Raw genomic sequence first — 16109 nt, forward strand, 5'->3', positions numbered from 1 at the left:
AGCAAGCAGCCCCATTGACTTCAGTCAGAATACTTGTCTGGGTAAGGACTACCCATGTGAGAAGGAGTTTGTAGGACCAATCCCTTAGAGGAAGACATGGTCATTGTCCCAAAGAGTTTAGGTTGAGCCTTTCAAGGTCATCCGAGCAAGTTAGCCCCCAACTCCCATTGAAATTCAGTGGCAGTTCAGCCTGTCTCCCAAAGGTACCTTTGCATATCTAAATCAGACACACATCTACTTTGCTTTTAATCCAGTGGAAAAAAAATCACTTGGAAAACATACAGAATAATAACGTAATACATAATGTTTTAACTGTGCAAATAATTTCACTCAGCAGGTGCCTTCAAGCATAGAAATGTCACAAAAACTAAACCAGTTTGTAATTTGCAACGATATGCAAAAAACTACCAAAGATTTCAGATTTCATTGTGAACATTTATATTTCTCTCACCTCCCATCCACGTAAAAACAATTCCGTCTACAAAGACTTGTTGCTATTTTTAGTTTATGTTGGTAACTGCTTAATACTATTAAGTCCTTACCTGGTAATGAACTTTTGGAACACATTAGCACTTCTTCTACAGCCTAACATACAGTATGTTGTCCTCCAATTTTCTCACATTAAAAAATCCTCTAGAAAATCCAAATGATCACCTCCTACTTAGCCCAAATCTATACAATGACAGATTCCGTTAACAGTTATTCTTTAAGATTCATGAACTTTTAGGAAGCACTTTTGTGGAAATGGATGTCAGCCATTAATACTTTCATTGTGCCAAAAATCAGTCAGGTACTCAGGCTTTGCAAGTACATTGCTAAATGAAATTGGAAAGACGGTAACATCAGAGGGTGATTTTATATAAGTTAAGAGAAGTGATCAAGATAAATGATCAAGATAAATTCCTTCAGCATGTGAGACTCTGCCAGAACGTAAGCATTATACTTTTTTAGCCTAATGTAATATACTATACAAAAGAGTTTAATAGCAGATATATTAGAAAAAGGAGACAGGAATTAATTACAAGAATTGAACTGGTCGGCATTGCACAGATGAACTAACTCCATATGAATGGCAGTGCTCTCCTGTTGCCTTATTATTCTTCCTAAAATAAAGGCCACCAGCCTTCAAATGCATCAACTGAGGTATATGCTTTTGCAACAAGTTTGCACTGGGGACAGAAAGGAGAACTTCTAGTGGTACAGTGTCAAAAATGTCTGGAACTTTTGTTCACAATGCAACTTATTGGCTGAGTGTTTTCTAGAATTGGCTGACACCTATTTGCGTTTGCTTTTCAAGAAGCCATTGTGGTGTTGCATTGGTGTATGCGCCCATGTTCCAGTAACACATTGTGACATATTCTCATCACATAGCAACACAACCTCCTCATGTTGGACTCATGACATTGTATGGTGATGTCCTGTGACCTGAAGTGTGTTTATTTGTTCTGCCAGCCAGCAGAACAAGGGACAGAAGTAGACCGTGTCACAAATTTGGGGGCTAGTAACAGCCTTATCAGTCATCCTTATAACGTTCATTAACACCAATGGGTGGTACATGAGCAAATCAAAAACAAAAATAGACTTTAAAGTATTGCATTTGAGGATCCTAGCACATTAGCGTTGAATGGTGAGACTTGTAGAGCTGTTTATTAAGGCTAAAGCCATAAATAGCCACAGACAAGGCTATTGCATTAAACTGCTCTTACACCTTAGTTCTGTTGGTGTATCTCCACTAAAATGACTCCATAAGGCCTTCAGGACCAAAGAATGGTCTGTCAGTAACAAAATATTAATTTCATTAAGTGCACTGTACTTATAAGGTTTTTAATACTTCGTGTGCTAGTATTATTACTTGAGCATCATTTCACAGTTTGCATTAAAACAAGAACTTAATGTGACTGGAGAATACACAGGAAAGCTTCATAGAGGAAAGCCATTTTTTCACTCTACAGAAATGTTTAGCTCTAATTAGAAATTCATTGTAATGTTAAGAATTGCAATGTGCATGCCATGATGCACTGAAACAATTCAGGATTCTTTACTATATTATGAACAGAGATTCACTTATATCAGACTTCACTATAAACAGATTCCTCTGTTCATCATGTTCCTGTGGAAAGGAAATTAGCATTGTATGATTCTGTAACGTTTAAGTGATAAATGTGTCACCTCTCTAGTTGGATAGATTTCTTCCTAGCCCTTACTACATATTGCATGTTGTACTCTGTCCATGCTTTTCTTTTAAACATCATAACAGATTAAAATATATAAGGAAAACAAACTACTTTTGCTTTTAAGTTTTACAAGGAAACAGTGCGCTACCAGTCTGAATATTCTGTTGAAAAGAATACACCTCTGTCATATGCCCTCTGTATCCTCTCTGTAGTTGCCCTGAAGCTGTACAACTTCTTTGGAAATGTGAGAGAGCCTGAGCACCTTTTTGAGTGACCTTTATTTAAAAATTATCTTTGCTGCTTGCAGTGAACCCTATTTTACATGCTTACTGTCAATGGAAAGCATATTTTCTGAACCTGCATATACTTAATGCACGTAAATATAATCACTAACTACACACACATGCATACATTCATACATATTCGCTCATATACACGCTTTTTGCTTACTTTCAGAATGTAACCGTTTCTTGGAGTGCGCTTTCTAATACTAAATCTGTAATATTTACTGTGGTGTTCTTAAATCTGATTTAATCAGACAGGGATACTGAATTGCACATGCTGGTGTATTCTTAATCATTTTCCTGTTTACTTCCCATATTAATAATGCAAGTTGATGTTTTATACATCATCACTCAAATAGCTGAGAATTTGTCCAGACCCATATTCAGGTCATTAACCCAAAAAAACCCTTCATGTTAAGGGTAAATAGAGTACAGGTCTAACAGAAGAATCATGTCTAGTGCATTAAACAAACGACCCAGTTTCTCAATGATGATGATATCATCAAGGTAAAACAAGCTTACCTTAGTGCAGGAAATCTTCCTCTGCTGTATTCTGGACAATTTCCTTCCTCTCATTCACTCCAAAGGGGCAAATCCACTTTCACAAAGAAAATTGTCTGTTTAAAGATACAGAATGAAGGAAATTGATGATTCCTTCTCTGAGCTCCCAATTCACTTGTTTTAGCAAGTTGAGAAACCTAGTCACAACAGTAATTCAGAATGATTTTTCTCTGTTTGTATTCTGTAGGCTGAGTAGCAGCAGAGAGTTATACCCAGAGACGTGAGACAGTGGGGAACCATGACACTGACTTGGACCAAACTCTAAATATAACCCAACCCACTTTCTGTGTCATTCCCTTCATACTCTGAAGGCAGATGACCTTGTCAGAAACTGACCTCGCAGGCTGTCACTCTCCACAAAGAGGATCTAATGGGACAGAGCTGCCGTGTAATGGGACAAAAAAGCAAGCAGCCATCTGTTTGTAGCAAACAAGTTTAGGTATGAACTCTGTTTTTGTGGTAATTACAATCTAGATCAAGAGATACAGCTCTTTATTTGGTCATTTCAGACACACTCTGCATACAAGTTTAGAACAGAGATAACAGATGGCATATTGCTTTGAGTCATTTTGTACCTTCCAGCCTTAAACATTACAGAGCCTTGAAGTAAGATGAGTAGGAAGGGCATGACATTTTCCCCTTCTAAAAGCAATGTGTTTAGTGTAGTGCTTCCATTTATAACATTTTAACATTAAGATCCCTCTCTCTCTCCTTTTGTTGTTGGTTTTCTTGAGATTTTGGGAAAGGTTTGGGGTAAACCATGAAATTTATGTATGAAAGGGTTACAAATTAGCATATGTAGGCTGGGGAATGTAATTTGCATTGAGACCAATTTACAGGGAAGAGTGAGTATATGCAGAAGGAAGTTTTACAGAAGGAAGTATGTGAGTTATAGAAATATAACCTTTAGGCCTTTAGCCTTTGATGGAGAACTGTGCTTTTAAACAGATATTGGTATTTATAATCCAGTGAGCTTTCCACTAACCCTAAGTGGTAATATATCAGGGTATTTCTTCTTAGGCTGATGGAGAATTAACTTGATATATACTATAAAACTGTGTTACAATGTCACTCAGTGACTTGTGTGAAAAACAACTTTTATATCCACATTTTCTATTCTATTGGGGAAGTCAGGACATAGGCTTGTTTGCAATAGTATTCTCTATTTCAATATGATTGTTGTTGGCAACATCCAACTGGCTCCCATGTATTGAATGCCACTCATATAATCATAGAAATGTAAGACTGGAGGGGACCTCTAGAGGTCATCACGCCCAGCCTCCTGTGTTGAGGCAGGACCAAGTAAACCTAAACTGTCTCTTACATCCCTGCTCTTAAAAAGCTCCATCAATGGGGATTCCATAACCTCTCTCGGAAGCCGATTCCAGAGTTTAACTATCCATACAGTTACAAAGCTTTTTCTAATATCTAACCTAAACACTGTTTCCTCTAAGCTGTGAGCGTGTGCTTGCACACACAGATCCTAAACCCTGCGCACACGGCAAAACACTGCACGCACAAAAATTTGCACAGAAGCACAATAATTTGCACAGAAGAAATTTTTTGCGCACATGGCCTGTCAAAAATTAGAGGGAACATTGAACCTAAATCTCCTTTGCTGCAGATTAAGTTCATTACTCCTTGTCCTGCCTTCAGTGGACATGGAGAACGACTGATCTCCTTCCTGTTTATACCAGCCCTTAACATATTTGAAGACTGTTGTCAAGGACCCCCCCCCCCCCCCCGTCTTTCTTTCTCCAGATTAAACATGCCCAGTTTTTTTAAACTTTTCCTCATAGGTCAGGTTTTCTAAACGTTTTATCATTTTTGTTGCTGCCCTCTGTACTGTCTCCAATTCATCCACATCTTTCCTAAAGTGTGGCTCCCAGAATTGGATACAATACTCCAACTGAGACCTCACCAATGCCAAGTAGAGCAGGACAGTTACCTCCTGTGTCTTACATACGACGTGCCTGTAAATACACCCCAGAATTATATCAGCCTTTTTTTTAACTGCATCACATTATTAACTCATATTCAGTTTGTGATCCACTATAGCCCACAGATCCTTTTCAGCAGTACTACTGCGTAGCTAGTTATTCCCCATTTTGTAGTTGTGCATTTGATTTTTCCTTCCTAAGTGTAGTACTTTCCACTTGTCCTTATTGAATTTCATCTTGTTGGATTCAGATCAATTCTCCAATTTCTCAAGGTTGTTTTTAGTTGTAATCCTGCCCTCCAAAATGCTTGCAACCCCTCCCAGTTTGGTGTGTCTGTAGATTTTATAAGCATACTCTCCTCTTCTTTATCCAAGTTATCAATGAAAATATTGAATAATACCGGACCAGGGCAGAGCCTAAGTATGTCCTCCCAGTTTCACAATGAACTGTTGATAACCATGCTTTGAGTACATTTTTTTTCAACCAGTTGTGCCCTCACCTTCAGGGGCGGTAGGTTTGTAGAAATGTTGGTGGTGCCCAGAACCCGCCCCCCTCCCCAAACTATGCCCCCCCAAACTACACCTCCCACCTGCCTAAGGCTCTGGGAGGGAGTTTGGTTAGGGAAAGGAGGTCTGGGGTGCAGGCCCTGGGCTGGGGCAGGGGACTGGGGTGCAGGATGGGTGAGAGGTTGGGCTCTGGGAGGGAGTTGGGTAGGAGAGGGGGTCGGGTTGCAGGCTCTGGGATGGAGTTTGGGTGCTGGGTGCAGGCTTTGGGGGTGCAGTAGAGGGTGAGGGGTGCAGGCTCTGGAATGGAGTTTGGGTATAGGGTCTGGGCTTGGCAAGGGGTGGGGGTGCAGGAGGGGATGAGGGGTGCAGGCTCTGGGAGGGAGTTTGGGGGAAGGAGAGGGTATGTGGGAAGGGGGTGGGGGTGCAGGCTGGGCGTGGATGGAGTTTGGGTGCTGGGTGCAGGCTCCGGGCTGGGGTTGCGGGTGCAGGCTCTGGGAGGGGGTGAGGAGGGAGGGGGTGGAAGCTCTGGGAGGGAGTTTGGGGGCCGAAGGGGGGTGCAGGCTCTTGGAGGGGTGGGGGGTGCGGCGCTTACCTGGGGCTCCTAAGCAGGGCGGGCCATGAGTCTCCATGTGCTGCTACCCCCCAGTCACTGCCCCCACAGCTTTCCAGGCACCACGGGCCCATAGAACTCGCCCCCCATGCTCACCTTGTAATAATTTCATCTAGACCACATTTCTCTAGTTTGCTTATGAGAATATCCTGTGGGACTGTGTCAAGAGCCTTTCTAAAGTGAGGATATATCACATCTACTGCTTCCTCCTTATCCACTAAGTCAGTAACCTTGTCAAAGGAGGAAATGATGTTGGTTTGGCATGATTTGTTCCTGACAAATCCTTGCTGGCTATTTCTTATAACCCTACTATATGCTAGTTGCTTATAAATGAATTGTTTAATAATTTGTTCCTATATCAAAGTTAGGCTGACTGTATATAATTCCTCTGGTCCTCTGTGTTCCCCTTTTTAAAGATAGATATTATTTTTGCCCTTCTTCAGTCTGAGATTGCTTCAGCTAGTTCATATGCATGCCACACTATTCTTAATGGTAAAACAAGTCTCAGAAAGGAAATCAGGGGCATTATAGCCATGAGTGATACTATATACCTACAAATAAAATAAAAGAGATTGAATAGCTGTAGAGGGAAGTGAAACAGCAATATTCTAACTTTGAGCAGCAATGCTAGAGTCAGAGATCATAAACTAAACCTGTTATTAATTAAATGGAATATCTATTAGAACGGTGTATCATAACATCTTTATGACTTGCTCCTGTAGGCCAAAAAGCTAGCTGTAATAAAGGAAGTTGGTGTTTGACTTTAAGAGAGAATATGAAAAATGAATTAGGCTGCCTCCAGACAACTCCTGTTTTCTTCATATACATTCTCAGGGCTGTGGGTTGACTCTCTGATACCTTTATGATGTTATAGTAGCATGTTTCCTTGTTCTGATATCGGGACTATCATAGAAAATAATCTATGATCTAGTTTATGGAATGGATTAGCAAGGTTTCTGATTTCTGGTACTGCATTCCTGTGGTGTCTTGAGCATGTTTTTAATAAAGAAGCCAGTGCTTGTGGTATATCTCTGCTAGTTGCTTTACCTTGCATAGTGCAGGCTGTTATATATAAGAATTGATTGGGCTGTTAAAACCAAATCCTCTGTTGAAGTGTCACGGGGAGCTCCTCTAGGTCAGGTTTGAGGTGCATTGGTGGGGCTATGTGAGGGAAGCTTTCACTACCACTGCCTACGTATCATGACTTCTGTGTATGGAGAACTTCAGGCTCTAGAGCTGTCAATCCACTACATTTCACCAGCACTAATGTCAGACTTCTCTCCCCTCACCATCCATCGTGAAATAACAAAACATAGGAAGGATCATGATTTCAGAAAGTCAGTCATTGCTTCATTCCCAAACAAACTGAGCAAGAAAAAATCCTTTCTAAAGTGAATATTGTTAATTCTTTTGGAGTTTATTACCAATGCCCTTTTATGCAGATAAATTCTGGTGTAGCTGTAAGGTTGCTGTGTAAGTTCTGGAGGTTCCTAAACCTCATAGCCTGAGACAATCCCTTTAACTATAGAGTTAAATATTAACTCATGCCTCGTCAAAGTTCTCTATGGATATTTTGCACTGGTTGTCCACATATTAATCCTTCTAAAAGACCCATTTCTATCTTCCTGCTTATAGTGAATTAAGCTGACTTGAATATAAATTGACTGTTGCTGTTTCCTTTCCCCTAACTTTTGTCTTGTTGTTTGTCTGTAGACTGTGGGCTCCTTGGAATGTTTGGAAAATACTTGTAATGTAGTGAGTGCTAGTAATATATGACAGATTTCAGAGTAGCAGCCGTGTTAGTCTGTATCCATAAAAAGAAAAGGAGAACTTGTGGCACCTTAGAGACTAACAAATTTATTTGAGCATAAGCTTTCGTGAGCTACAGCTCATTTCATCGGACGCATACAGTGGAAAATGTAGTGGGGAGATTTTATATACACAGAGAACATGAAACAATGGGTGTTAACATACAGACGGTAACAAGAGTGATCAGGAAAGGTGAGCTATTACCAGCAGGAGAGCGGGGCGAGGGGAGGAGAGCGAACCTTTTGTAGTGATAATCAAGGTGGGCCATTTCCAGCAGTTGACAAGAACAGTAGAAGGGGAAATAAGCAAGGGGAAATAGTTTTACTTTGTGTAATGACCCATCCACTCCCAGTCTTTATTCAAGCCTAAATTAATTGTATCCAGTTTGCAAATTAATTCCAATTCAGCAGTCTCTCGTTGGAGTCTGTTTTTGAAGTCTTTTTGTTGAAGAATTGCCACTTTTAGGTCTGTAATCGAGTGACCAGAGAGATTGAAGTGTTCTCCGACTGGTTTTTGAATGTCATAATTCTTGACGTCTGATTTGTGTCCATTTATTCTTTTACATAGAGACTGTCCAGTTTGGCCAATGTACATGGCAGAGGGGCATTGCTGGCACATATCACATTGGTAGATGTGCAGGTGAATGAGCCTCTGATAGTGTGGCTGATGTGATTAGGCCTTATGATGGTGCCCCCTGAATAGATATGTGGACACAGTCGGCAACGGGCTTTGTTGCAAGGGTAGGTTCCTGGGTTAGCGGTTCTGTTGTGTGATGTGTGGTTGCTGGTGAGTATTTGCTTCAGGTTGGGGGGCTGTCTGTAAGCAAGGACTGGCCTGTCTCCCAAGATCTGTGAGAGTGATGGGTCATCCTTCAGGATAGGTTGTAGATCCTTGATGATGCATTGGAGAGGTTTTAGGCGGGGGATGAAGGTGACAGCTAGTGGCGTTGTGTTATTTTCTTTGTTGGGCCTGTCCTGTAGTAGGTAACTTCTGGGTACTCTTCTGGCTCTGTCAAGCTGTTTCTTCACTTCAGCAGGTGGGTATTGTAGTTGTAAGAACGCTTGCTAGAGATCTTGTAGGTGTTTGTCTCTATCTGAGGGGTTGGAGCAAATGCAGTTGTATCGTAGAGCTTGGTTGTAGACAATGGATCGTGTGGTGTGGTCTGGATGAAAGCTGGAGGCATGTAGGTAAGTGTAGCGGTTGGTAGGTTTCCGGTATAGGGTGGTGTTTATGTGACCATCGCTTATTAGCACCGTAGTGTCCAGGAAGTGTATCTTTTGTGTGGACTGGTCCAGGCTAGGTTGATGGTGGGATGGAAATTGTTGAAATCATGGTGGAATTCCTCAAGGGCTTCTTTTCCATAGGTCCAGATAATGAAGATGTCATCAATGTAGCGCAAGCAATCCATCGGTGATCTTCCTGAAAACACCATCCTAGCCACTGTGGATGTAGAGCCCTCAACACCAACTTTCCACACAAAGATAGACTACAAGCCGTCAGAAACAGTATCCCCAATAAAGTCTTCATAGAATCATAGAATATCAGGATTGGAAGGGACCTCAGGAGGTCATCTAGTCCAACCCCCTGCTCAAAGCAGGACTAATCCCCAATTTTTGCCCCAAATCCTTAAATGGTTCCCTCAAGGATTGAACTCACAACCCTGGGTTTAGCAGGCCAATGCTCAAACCACTGAGCTATCCCTCATGGCAAACCTGGTGGGTTAACTTTGTGACTTTGTCCTCACCCATAACTATTTCACATTTGGGGACAATGTATACCTTCAAATCAGCGACACTGCTATCGGTACCCGCATGGCCCCACAGTCTGCCAACATTTTTATGGCTGACTTAGAAAAACGCTTCCTCAGCTCTCGTCCCCTAATGCCCCTACTCTACTTGCGCTTCATTGATGACATCTTCATCATCTGGACCCATGGAAAAGAAGCCCTTGAGGAATTCCACCATGACTCCAATGAGAGACTGCTGAATTGGAATTAATTTGCAAACTGGATACAATTAACTTAGGCTTGAATAAAGACTGGGAGTGGATGTGTCATTACACAAAGTAAAACTATTTCCCCTTGTTTATTTCCCCTCCTGCTGTTCTTGTAAACTGCTGGAAATGGCCCACCTTGATTATCACTACAAAAGGTTCGTCCCTGCCCCCCCCACCCCACCCCCCCGCTCTCCTGCTGGTAATAGCTCACCTTTCCTGATCACTCTTGTTACAGTCTGTACAGTAACACCCATTGTTTCATGTTCTCTGTGTATATAAAATCTCCCCACTATATTTTCCACTGTATGCATCCGATGAAGTGAGCTGTAGCTCATGAAAGCTTATGCTCTAATAAATTTGTTAGTCTCTAACGTGCCACAAGTACTCCTTTTCTTTTTAGTAATCTATGAATATTCACTGTTAAGGGCAATGCCCCATATGGAGGTTCTTTAAAAGTACTAACTAAATGGGGTATATGGGTGTGGTTTAATATTTCCACAAAGAGGCATTTTGAAGCAGAGCAGTGTTGTTCAGTTAGATCAGGGGTGGCCAACCTGAGCCCGAGAAGGAGCCAGAATTTGCCCATGTACATTGCCAAAGAACCACAGTAATACATCAGCAGCCCCCCATCAGCTCTCCCCAACCTCCCCGCTCTGAACACCCCCCACTCACCGACAGCCCAGCCAATCAGCGCCTCTCCCTTCGCGCACCTCCCGATCAGCTGTTTCGTGGCATACAGGAGGCTCTGGAGCGGCGGGGGAGGAGCGAGGGCACTGCAGGCTTGGGGAGGGGGTGGGAAGGTATGGGGTGGGGGCAGGGCCTGTGGCAGAGCCAGGGGTTGAGCAGTGAGCACCCCCCGGCACACTGGAAAGTTGGCGCCTGTGGCTGCCTATACAAGGAGCCGCATATTAACTTCTGAAGAGCCACGTGTGGCTCCGGAGCCACAGGTTGGCCACCCCTGAGTTAGATGATTCTTTTCAATTGATTTATTTTCTGAGTAAAATCATAGTCCCTGGATAGTTGTTGTCATTAAAATTCTGTGGCACTTTTCACAAGACTAGCGGTATTAACCCCTGTGTCCTGTCCAAATTTTAAGGTGGTTATTACATTTGATTCTCAATTCTCCTGTGATTTCAGTTGGATACAGAGCCTTGCTGTTTTAAATGGTGGGTAATATTGCTTGCAGTGTTAAATCTAGTGTTGGAAGCATTTGAGTTCTTTGTAAAGTGGTTCTTGTATATGCAAGAATAGAAGCATCTTGGAATCCATTAGAAAGGCCCTAAATATGTGTGAAATATTTATTTTATTGTTGTTTTAATAAGCACCTGAAACACTTTTAAACAGCTGAGAGCCTCATTTTCCATGTTACCTCAATAAAGCCAAAGTGACTTTCTGGAAATATTTTTTTAAATTACTTATGAGCTGAAAGAACATGCAAAATTTCAGAACAAAGGTAATTTTTGAGAAATTTAAGCAGCTGGGAGATTTGAAAGAGATGAAAGTGCATCTGAACTTTCACTATAGTGTCAATGATTTTAACATTGCCGTGGCAGGTGACAGGTCTGTTTTGTACATCATGGTAAAATATAAAGGCATCTTGAAGCACCAGTTGTTCCAGTGAGGTGCTAGTTATGAGGAAGTTAACAAGAATGGGAAACAGTAAAATGGGCTGTCAGATTCTTAACACTGTATTTGTTGGTTTGTACTGTGACCACCTAGGATTTCAAAACCAGGTAAATAGATACATTTTCTAAAAGCATTTGCCTTCTGTCCCTGTAAAAGAGCATTTTGGTCCCGCTTGCCTCATTATGTCAGAAAGCAGAAGTGAACTACATCAGACCCCTTAGTTGTAGAGGAACACAATCATTCTGGTTAGCATCCGGAGGTAATGCTGGTTAGAAAGAGGATAACCAGCTATTTTTATCTGTAGCTGCTCTTCCTCCGTCATGTTTGTGCATTTCCTCTTTTTTGTAGTGATACCTTTGGATGCAATATTTTTTTTTAATGTCAAGTAATCAGGACGCTGAATTCTAGTCAGTCTGCAACCTGAGCCTAATTTAAAGCGTTGTAGAGCTAATCTCATATGACACAGGTCCGTATAAGTTATTTCAATGTGATAGGTTAAACATTTCTACCTGTCTGTCACTTGTAGATGGATTCCTTTTTTCTGTTCTGGTTCACTTCCAGTTAGTGAATCAAGGTGAACTCATGACTGGTTTGGAAACATCACTCTGGTTGAGGGTGGGGGGTGTTGAAAGAAGAAGCTGGAAAGGGGAGTTGAAGGGGAGGTAATTCTTAGAAATGCTCTATGAAGAATTCTTTGCAGATAGAGTATGACAGATATTAATGTCTGCGTACTAAGCGTGTTGGACCATGTCCGAGCAAATCTAAAAATAACATGAAATGTCGCCATCAAGCACTGTTCTTGCCAGCTGAAATGGTAGGGTTTTTAGTTCAAGTTGCCACTAAGCAAAGGAAGAAGGAAACTATGTTGAGCACTGTACCAGCAGACTTGTCCGGCAATTGAGCATCAGTAATTTTTTTCTTATGAATTGACCAAGAAGAATATTTACATTCTGTGAGAAATTTTTCTTTATGGAACAAAGTCATGCCTTTATTTGGAACCGATAAGTATAAATCTTTATAGATTGTTCATACAGCCACAGTTTAGGCATAAATTAAATAAAATATCCTGGGAAGGCATTGGGACCATCTTGGTCATTCCTGAACAGGACAGGCTTTCTGCCTGTTTGGTTGGTCAGTCCCCTAATAAGATTGTGCCTATTTCTGCTCAGTCACATTTGGCAAGTGCCCATGGGTCTCAGATGTGCATTACAATGCTTTCTTTGGCTACAGACCCACCCTTTCAGAAGCTTCATTGCAGTTAAAGTAAGGGATTCTGGAGTCCATTTGGTATCTCAGGAGGCCCACTGCCCTGAATAAATGGGGAAGCCTGTTCTGGAAAAGGAAAGCCCAGTGCATATGAGTGAGGGAAAGAAAAGATGGACTGGATGGATTGCTGTGGTTGGTGAGAGACATGGAGAGCGAAACATAGGCAAGAATCAAAGGTAATCCCTGATGTAACCATTGGGCCAGGTTGCTACCTCTGCGGCCAAGGACAGACTGAGCAAAGGTTGACATAGGAGCTAGAACTAAGATGACAAATTTCAGAGTAACAGCCGTGTTAGTCTGTATTCGCAAAAAGAAAAGGAGGACTTGTGGCACCTTAGAGACTAACCAATTTATTAGAGCATAAGCTTTCGTGAGCTACAGCTCACTTCCTCAGATGCATATCGTGGAAACTGCAGCAGGCTGCCACAAGTCCTCCTTTTCTTTTTTTTAAGATGACAAAGTCATTGTAAGGCAAAGCTTCATGTGCCATTGTGAACGGTGCCTACTAGTAATTATTCTTGTAGTTTCCAGCTACTTGCTTTGTTGCTTTTAGGACCCAAGTGCTAAGATATCTGAATATTTGAATGCATTCTATGTGAGGGGCCCTTTCATGGACCCATGACCAGAAAGGCCCTGAAGAAGTTACTTCCACAAGTTTTACTAAGTTGGAAAATCTTTCGCAGTGCAATAAATTGGAAAAGAAAGATCTGTATTAATTTTTAAAGAAGAGAGGCACTTTGCTGAGTCAGTCTGTCTTTCCATGTAGCATCAAAGATTTCCAGTGAGCTATAATTATTTTGCCCCTTTATGTGATTGAACATTAATTTTTCATTTCCTGTCATTACGCTTGCTATCTTAATGCTTTCTAATATTTAACCATGTTTTATTGTCTGAATTTTAACATGTTTTTCTAATCCTTAGCCAAGAGGGAAGCATTTGGGTTGTTTTTTTCCAGTCTTCTTGATTTCTCAGTCGTGCTTCAGTACACTGCTTACTGGGAGGAGAAAGGGAGGGGGAGAAGGAATACAGTCAATGGCTTTGGAACAGTTTGTATAGTGGGGGGTGCTGAGAGCCATTGAACCAAACTGTAAACCCCAGGTACAATGGAAACCACTTCAAGCCAGGAGGTGCTGCCGCATCCCCAGCACCTATGAATACAGACTTTTTGGTTGGGAGGGCAGAAAGGAGGTGGGAATGTTTTGCCATTTGAGTCTTTTCTCTGTCCAATTTACCAGAGATGCTTTGGAAGTGAGGGGAGGAACCACTTTTCTTGTCGCTGATTTTGATGATGTGTTGATCTCTCCTATTATTTATTTTATTTTATTTTATTACTACTACTGCTACTGTAGAATACCCAGTCATAGACCAGGACCCCATTGTGCTTAGGGCTGTACAAACACAGAACAAAGGGATGGTAAAGTGTAGTTTTTCTTTTGTAATAAGTTTGCTTGGCAACCATTTGACCATCAACTAGGATATCACACCATGGAAGTTAAGGACTTCATGTCAGCTGAAGGGAAGAACTCAGATACTCCTTCACCAAAAGCCTAGGCCTCTACCATTTGAATGGAGGGATAACCTGCTTTTGATATTAGCAGTATGGGCCTTTCGCACATATCTGAGTAATTCTGATTCCATTCAACTTCTAACTGAACTAGGATGAGCTAGAAGGTGGTTTTTGTTCCGCAGCAGTTTAATTTAAAGGAGAACTTGACTGAAGCAGTCACACAATGTACGCTTGAAGTAATTTATAGAGAACAGGAAAAGACAAAAATTCAAAGAACTGCATTAACATTAACATTAATTATCCAGTTCACTGAAGAATTAGGTAATTTTAAATGACAGAGGTAAGAAAAAGATGAGAAATTGTTTTTTTTTTTAATTTTTTTATTTTTTATTTTTCCCCAAGTAATCTGAGATTTCAAGCAAGAGCATAGTAGTTGGGGGGTTTTCCCCTGGCTGAAACATTACACAGAGCTAAATATTTCTCTTTTTGCTGGCAGCTCTGGGAAATAAAATTCTTCCTAAATTAATGGGTTTGTTATAGGTGAGCCTGAGAAGGAACCAGAATTTACCAATATACTTTGCCAAAGAGCCACAGTAATACGTCAGCAGCCCTGCATCAGCTCTCCCCCAGCGCCTCTCACCTGCTGGCAGCCCTGGCAATCAGTGCCTCCTCCTCCCTCCCCACGCCTCTCGCTCGCCGCAATCAGCTGTTTCACATGTGCAGGAGGCTCAGGTGGGGAGGGGGAGGAATGAGGGCATGGCATGCTCGGGGGAAGGGGCAGGGGCCTTGGGGAAGGGGTGGAGTGGGGGCAGGGCAGGGGGTTGAGCAGTGAGCATCCCCTGACACATTGGAAAGTTAGTGTCTGTAGTTCCAGCTCCGGAGTCAGCGTCTGTGCAAACCTTACCTGGCAAGGAATAGTCAATGAAGTCCAGCCCCACAGCTCCTCTCTGTTTCTCTGCAATGCACAGTCCCTACCACTGTGTATTCACAGAAGATATTAAGTTCGCTGCTTTGTTAAAGAGTCAGTACATCATAACTTATTAATTTAATTGGGATAAATACCCTTCTCTTCAAACACAGCACTGAAATGGTGTATAGTAAAAGTAAAACAAATTTATTAACAAAAGAGCATGGATTAAATGATATCAAGTGAAAGAGAGAAAGATAGAGCAAATAAAAGGGAAACATGCATCTAAAAGTCTAAATCTTTATCTGGCAAGATACAGTCTTTGTTCAAGATGGTTTCTTTTATTCACAGTCTCCTTTCCAGCTGTTTACTGTGCAGGAGCCATCACTGAGATCAAATGCTTAGTTTCTTTGTCTCTTAAGATCTTCTTATCAGATGTGGAGCTTGCCAAGCCAATTTGCGGCAGCCTCATCAGCGAAGTGCAGAGCCCTCAGACCACCATCAAGTCTGGTCAGAAGGCAATCACCAGTGATGTGTAACATTATCTGTCTCTGGCCATAGCTGCATGTAGGAACCTCTCATTGGCTTCAGGTGTGAAGGCCAGCTATACATTGACCCTGGACCACTCAAAATCGGTTCAGAAAGGCCCATGAACAGCATGGGAAGTCAAAACTGGGTACACTCATGGTTGACTCAATTATAAGATACTTGTTTCTGATGTCAGCTGAAGACCATTCTTCAAGCCAAACAGACATCACAGAGAAATCTGGGCAGGCAAGAAGGCCCACAGTGGGCGCTTCAACAGCAAGCGTACTGTTGGATGATCAAAAAGGTGTGTGTATTTGATCTTCTTAACCATTCTGGCTGTAGCATCCTTACAATGGATGTGTGCTTATGGTACTGATGTGGGTTGAATCATCACAG

At 41.8% G+C, this 16109-nt stretch overlaps 1 protein-coding gene and 1 long non-coding RNA gene across 9 annotated transcripts in view; one reads left to right on the top strand and one right to left on the bottom strand.

Annotated features, from left to right (window-relative positions):
- The window catches only part of LOC140896255 (uncharacterized), a 144586-nt gene extending 141366 nt beyond the window's left edge, over positions 1-3220 (bottom strand). Inside the window, exon 1 of the long non-coding RNA XR_012154492.2 lies at positions 2981-3220. This is a non-coding gene — a long non-coding RNA (uncharacterized LOC140896255). The remainder of the gene's footprint in view (positions 1-2980) is intronic.
- The window catches only part of CMSS1 (cms1 ribosomal small subunit homolog), a 364144-nt gene that overhangs the window by 299219 nt on the left and 48816 nt on the right, over positions 1-16109 (top strand). The gene's annotated exons all lie outside the window — the stretch shown is intronic.

This window comes from Lepidochelys kempii, chromosome 1 (assembly GCF_965140285.1).
Source record: "Lepidochelys kempii isolate rLepKem1 chromosome 1, rLepKem1.hap1, whole genome shotgun sequence".
Taxonomy (NCBI): Eukaryota; Metazoa; Chordata; order Testudines; family Cheloniidae; genus Lepidochelys; species Lepidochelys kempii.